Source organism: Gymnogyps californianus, chromosome 3 (genome assembly GCF_018139145.2).
Source record: "Gymnogyps californianus isolate 813 chromosome 3, ASM1813914v2, whole genome shotgun sequence".
Classification (NCBI taxonomy): Eukaryota; Metazoa; Chordata; class Aves; order Accipitriformes; family Cathartidae; genus Gymnogyps; species Gymnogyps californianus.
Window position 1 is genome coordinate 11,010,119 of NC_059473.1, and position 6,000 is coordinate 11,016,118.

Here is a 6,000-nt window from a genome sequence, read left to right on the forward strand (position 1 = left end):
CCGACACAGACCCGGCCGCTGCCACCGCCCCAACCTCCGCCGCCGCCGGTCCGCCGCCGGGCCCCCCCGCCCGCGCGCCCGCCCTGCCCGCCCGCCGCGCGCGCACGCCGGAAGCCGTCAGCGCCCGCCGCCGCCCAATCAGCGCGGCGACGCCCCCTCCTCCGCCGCCCGCCTCTCCCCCCCACCCCCACCCCGCCCGGCCCGCCCCCGTTGCCATGGCGGCGGCGGCGGCCCCGCTCCCCGCGGCCTTCCCCGTCCCCACAGGCCGCCCCGCTCTCCGGGCCCGCCGCCGGGGCGCTTACGGACAGGAAAGCGGCCCGAAAATCGAGCCAAATAACCGGATTTAGTTTTTCTTTTCGCGTTTCACCGATGCCGAGACGGGGACGGTGCCTCGGCGGGGGGGGGGGGGTCACCGAGCTCCCCTCGGCTGCTTGTGCTGTCGTGACAGACAGACGGACACTTCCTCTACCGCCGCAGGAGCGCATGCACGAGGTGCCCGGGGCAGCCGTGGCAGGGAGCCGGGCCGGAGCAGCGTCCCCCGCCTCTTGAGGAGAGCAGGCCGCAGGCCCGGGGGCTGCCTGCCTGCCTGCGGGGTGAGGGGCTGCCCGCCCGCCACTCTCACATCTTCCCCTCCCCAGCGGCCTGCACCTCAGTGGGTTTATCTGCCAGCTCTCCTTGCACAGAGCGAAATTAGGCAGCTGTTAAAGAACTATTTATCATTAATACTGTGTTCTTTCATAGCTCGACGTCCCAGAAGAGCTTTTACTCTCCTTAAGAGGTTTTGCCCAGGTCTGCTTGGCAAACAGTTTGCATTTGTCTGGTGGACTCCAAATAAAAGAAAGAATAAGCCTGGCAGCCCAGTATTTTTTCCTTGTGTTGCCCAAAATTCCACTGACTTCCATGAGACTCAAGAAGTCAGGAACAAACCCCCCCTTTTTACTTCTATGCCGTGACCTATCTCAATCCACTATGAACAACGGCCTGTTACAATTAGGCATAGCAGAAATTATGTAAGCGCAAGGCTTTTTGTATAGTTATATGAGTTACATATAAATAATGGTGGTTTTAGTGGTTTTTTCTGCCTTGAATTTTACAGACTAGTGGGAACAATCAGAAATTTTAAAAATACCAGACTATAGGCCATAATATCTTACTTTTTTTTTTTTTACTTTAATCACATCCAGATATTGAGAATGAGGAAAAGACAGGGCATTACCTAGTAGGATGAAGAGGCTATGCAAACAAACACGGACTAATCCAGTGCCATGCAGCTATAATGGAAGGACATCCTGGTCACTCTGGAGCAGTAGCAGCTTTACCTGGGTATGAATTGCTTTCTAATATAGATATGTTTAACATTCATATTTTAATCTGTTTTTCAGGGCATGATGTTTTGATATTTATACAAGTAAAGGGTTTACTTTGCTGTTTGAAGCCAGATGCATAAAGCAATTGCCTGAAAAGCCTGCTCTTTGTCCAGAAAAATTAGTTAATCTGTATATCTGAAATCACTCAGCTTGTTGAACCCAGCATAGAGGGCTCAGACAGGGGAACTACACCCTATTTACTGCTCTGCTGTTAGACTTGCTGGGTAATTCTGGACACATTACTTAACCTGCCTATGCCTTAGTTTCAATAAGCTGGATATGGTACCGTGCCACATCGTACTAATGCTCATGAATAAAGCATCTGCAATCTCTGGATGAGAAATGTTTCATTTGGGGTTCAAGTCATCTGTTGATTTGTCAGACAGAATGCTTCAGCTATGCCTCCTCATGTACAGTGACGGCAAAATTTACTCTGCTCTGAGGCGAACTATGTTTTAATTTGGCAGACCTGAAGAAAAAAAGAGCAAACTAAAGAGCAAACTGCCTTCACTAACTTTTCTGAGATTAGATATTTACTAGATCCTTATATATGTTTAAGATTTTAATTTTATTATATTAATATACATCCCCTGTAACTTTTATCACGAGCCTTTTCCTACCAGGGATTTAGACTAGTTTGAGAACTGCAGTCAGAAATTACAGTGTAATTAAAGTCACTCAAGAAATACTGACATTGAAGTCTGCCAGTCACTGCAAAATATATGGTTAATCTGCTGCTTTTAGCACAGCATATAGGATTACATATCAAAGGGATGCAAGTTCTGTACCGGAAGTAGGCCTATTAAGGAGGAACTTATGTACTGCATGGTATAGTCAGTAAATCCATCGCTGTTCTTGGTACCAACTATTGCTGTCAGTTGTTGGATAGCCTTAAAAGATTTTGGTGTTTTATTAAAGGTCATGTACAATGCGGGAGAGGAAATATTATGTGGTTGAAACGGAAATCTATTTTAAAACTTATTTTACTGGTTTAGGTGAACTGAAATATTACTTCTTGTTCTAAAGAAAAAAAAAAGCAGTGTCTGTAGGAAGAAAGTTGCAGAGCATGGTAGCAACCTTGTTCGTAAGAGGGAGGGAACTTTTGTCGTGGTCTGTACTTGTCAGTGTCATTTGCTGTCAACAGGGTAACAGAGAATGTCTTCTTCATGCCAGTGCATCCACTGGTGTGTCAGCGGAGAAGGAGCTCCGTTGTCTGCATGAGTGGCGTTGAGGAACAGCGTAACACCCTAGAGATCCTGCGGAGTGTCAGTATTTGTGAAGTACTTGAACTGTGCTAATAATACAGTGTACTTCTAAATAAATCATAGCTGCAGAGATTTAATTTAACTACACCCAAAATCCACAGGAATTGGTATTTCTTTCGTAGGTCAGGTATATGATGCAAAGAAGTCTTGAAGTGGAAAAGCTTAAAAATCAGTGAATTGATGGGTGAAAATATAGGGTACCATATACATTTGAATTATCTTCTTTGTGTATATATTGCACATATTCCATTCTGTGTATAGTCTAGTTAGTGCAACTTGCTTAGAAAGTTGTAAAGAAATAAGCAAACAGAAGAAAATAATGTATTTTTTTTCTATTTTCAGAGTAATTTTGTATATATACTTCATAACTTAGGGTTTTTGCAGTAAGTTGAAAAGTAACCTTTGCATAATATTGTGTAAATAGAATATTTCTCTTCCAAAAAGCTAGTGTCCACTCGCTGCTGCTCTAAAGCCATGGAGAGAACTACCCACAGTTTCCTAGTAGGAGAAGGTGTGGTGACTTGCTGTGACTTTTGCGAGAGAGCAAGTCTTCGTGACAGAAGATAATAAAAGTATGATGACTAAGCAGAGTGCTGAAGCTTATCAGATAAAGTACTACAACTATCCTATACTGAGTTTAATAGATTTTTATGAACTTGCCGATTCAGTGCTCCGTGCTCATCCTAATGTGCAGGCATAGAGAAACCATACGAACAGAGGCAGGAAATACTCAGAACAGAAAGGGAAAATGAGTTACTGGGACAGCTATCCCACAGCTCTGCTCAGTATAGCAGAGAAAGGAGGGTCTAGGAGGAACAGATGACATCTCACACACAGCACAGCAAACAGTGTGTTTCTTAGTCCCACTTTCACTTCCTACGGAGACCTCTCTCTCAGCGTAGGTGTATAGGATTTGCACATGCCAGCTCTGTGCTGGCTGGGGAAACTGAGGCCAGTTCCTATGTTGATGAGGCCGGTTCCAATGTTGTTTTGGCAGAGCAGGGGAAAGACATTCTACCTAAGTATTAGTATTAATCTTTTCTCTTCATTGATCTGTTTTGTTTCTCATTGAGGCATTTTACCTTTGTCTCAGAATTATTTCATTACTTTACCAAAAATAGAAGTTTAGAAATATTCACAGAAAGCATCCCTTAGAATTGACTAAACACTGGGTATCATTTGCTGGATTTATGGAACAGTGGATATGGTAAGTTAAAAACATTCAGGAAGTCTGAATACTTCTAAATAGATCATGGTTTAAAGGACAGATAAGCCCTCAACAGACACGCCTCCAACATTGTATGACTACCTCATTAGCATTAAGGGACTCTGACCTTTAACAAATCTTGAATATCTAACTTTCCTGGTTATCAAAACCAAACTCGCTCAGGTGCCAGAAGCAGGGTGGTCACGGTAGCCTATGCAGGATAATTTTCCTGCTCAGAAAAGACAACTCTGGTGTCGAACTGCGTCGGGCAAGAGTCTTCAGCAGGCCTGGATTTCTGTGAAGGACAAAAGGGTCTGGATTCTCCTCCCTATAAGCACCACCCATTCTGAGTCATCTGAGCTGGAAGTACTGGCATAATTGCAAAACATCTTCACACAGATGGTATGATCCAGTTTAGGTTACACTAGGATTCTTGAGTGAAATATTTGGCCGTTTAATTAAAGTATGATGAGGACAGGTTTCTGCTGTCGGGGATTTTTCAATAACATTTCTTCACGAGGTGGAGAAAGTGTTTTTCCTCTTTAGTGTCTCAGGGTTACAGAGTATGAACTCTTATTTTTGTTGACTCGTTTCCAGGTAAACGTAAGAACACATTGTAAAGGTCTCTTAGTTTTTTAAATTCAGCTCAAATTCAGTTCAATGTAGCATCTCTAGCGTGTATTGCATCTGCCATTCAAAATTTTTAAAACACAACTTCAAACTAAGTTATCCTATAGAGTTCAGACATTGCAAATCATAATGAATTTTGATCACTGTATATGTGATGATGCTTTGTCACAAAGGTCCAGATCCTTGCAGGGCATATACTTAATGTTGATTTCACTGAAAGTCAGGGGCCACTAATAGTTTTATGGTAAAGAAAATCTGCCTTTTCAGCTATGGCTTCTTATTTGAAACATTTCAATTTCTGATGACCTAAGCTGAAGCACTGAAATGTGCAGATGAGGTGTGTTGGACATTGGACACCTCACTCATGGCAAGCCTCTGGATGCTCTGGACCCTGCTCTCCATTGCCCTAAATGTTTTGTGGTTGTTTAGGCATGTGCAGTAGATGCAAAGTATTAATAAATCTGAATTCTCCACTTATGTCACTGGTAACATTTTGTGGACACTTTGCAGAGATATAAATGCAACCAATGGAAATTCAGAGTTTCAGGAATCTGATTTCCAGAGATTTTGAGTTCTTTTTATACCAGCTGAAGTCAATGAAACCATTTTCTGAAAATTGGTTTCCAGATATTAAAGTCTGGCAGGCAAAGCTGGGTTATCCAAAATTAAATGCCACCTCTGAAAAGATAATTGTAAGTGATTATCTCATAGGGGAAGTCTGAGACAGAGCCAAGACTAGAATCTAAATCATCTGATACCCAGTCCTGTGCATTAACCACAACACTGATTTTTTAATACTGTGAGCTTGAATACTGACTTGTTAAAAAATAAATGCAGTTTTCAAAACTCATCCACAGCATATGCAAAATAGTGTTTTGACGTAAGTTGCTGATGGTAGAATTCTGATAGCTGAAGTCTGTTTGCACCTCAAATTTTCAAAGAATGTGGTTTCAAATCAATTCATCCTTCGTTGCTGTGAAGTTAAGCCCCATACGAGTGAATGTTACTTTTAACAAATCGATTAATGGCTGTTTTTTACCATTCTTTATCTGTTTTCTGCATTTTCAAATTCAGTTTTTACAGAATACTTTTACATGGGTATATGCTTGGTTGCTGTAAAAACACAACGATGGAATGCTGTTGTTTAGAAAGAAAATATTGTTACGTGCTATTGGATTTTAAGAATAGCCCTTATTATATTCTTTTTCATAGGAATACTTAGAAAAGAAAAAAAGTTCCAGAGAACATGACACCTGAGGTAACAGTAATTTATGTGTATTATTTAACTAGTCTGTATTTACTTGCAGTAATGACTTTGTGATAAAGTATGACCTGAACAAAATGAAGTCACTGGTAATCGAGCTAGCTTGCATTTGTGTACATGTATATGTGAGAATAGGGATACTGAATTTGTGATCAAAAGTTATTGTCAGCACCCCATTGTGATAGATTGATCTGTAACAATTATTATGTACTTAATTGCTCATGTATAGTTTTCATAGAGATGACATCCTGCAATGTTTCACAGATA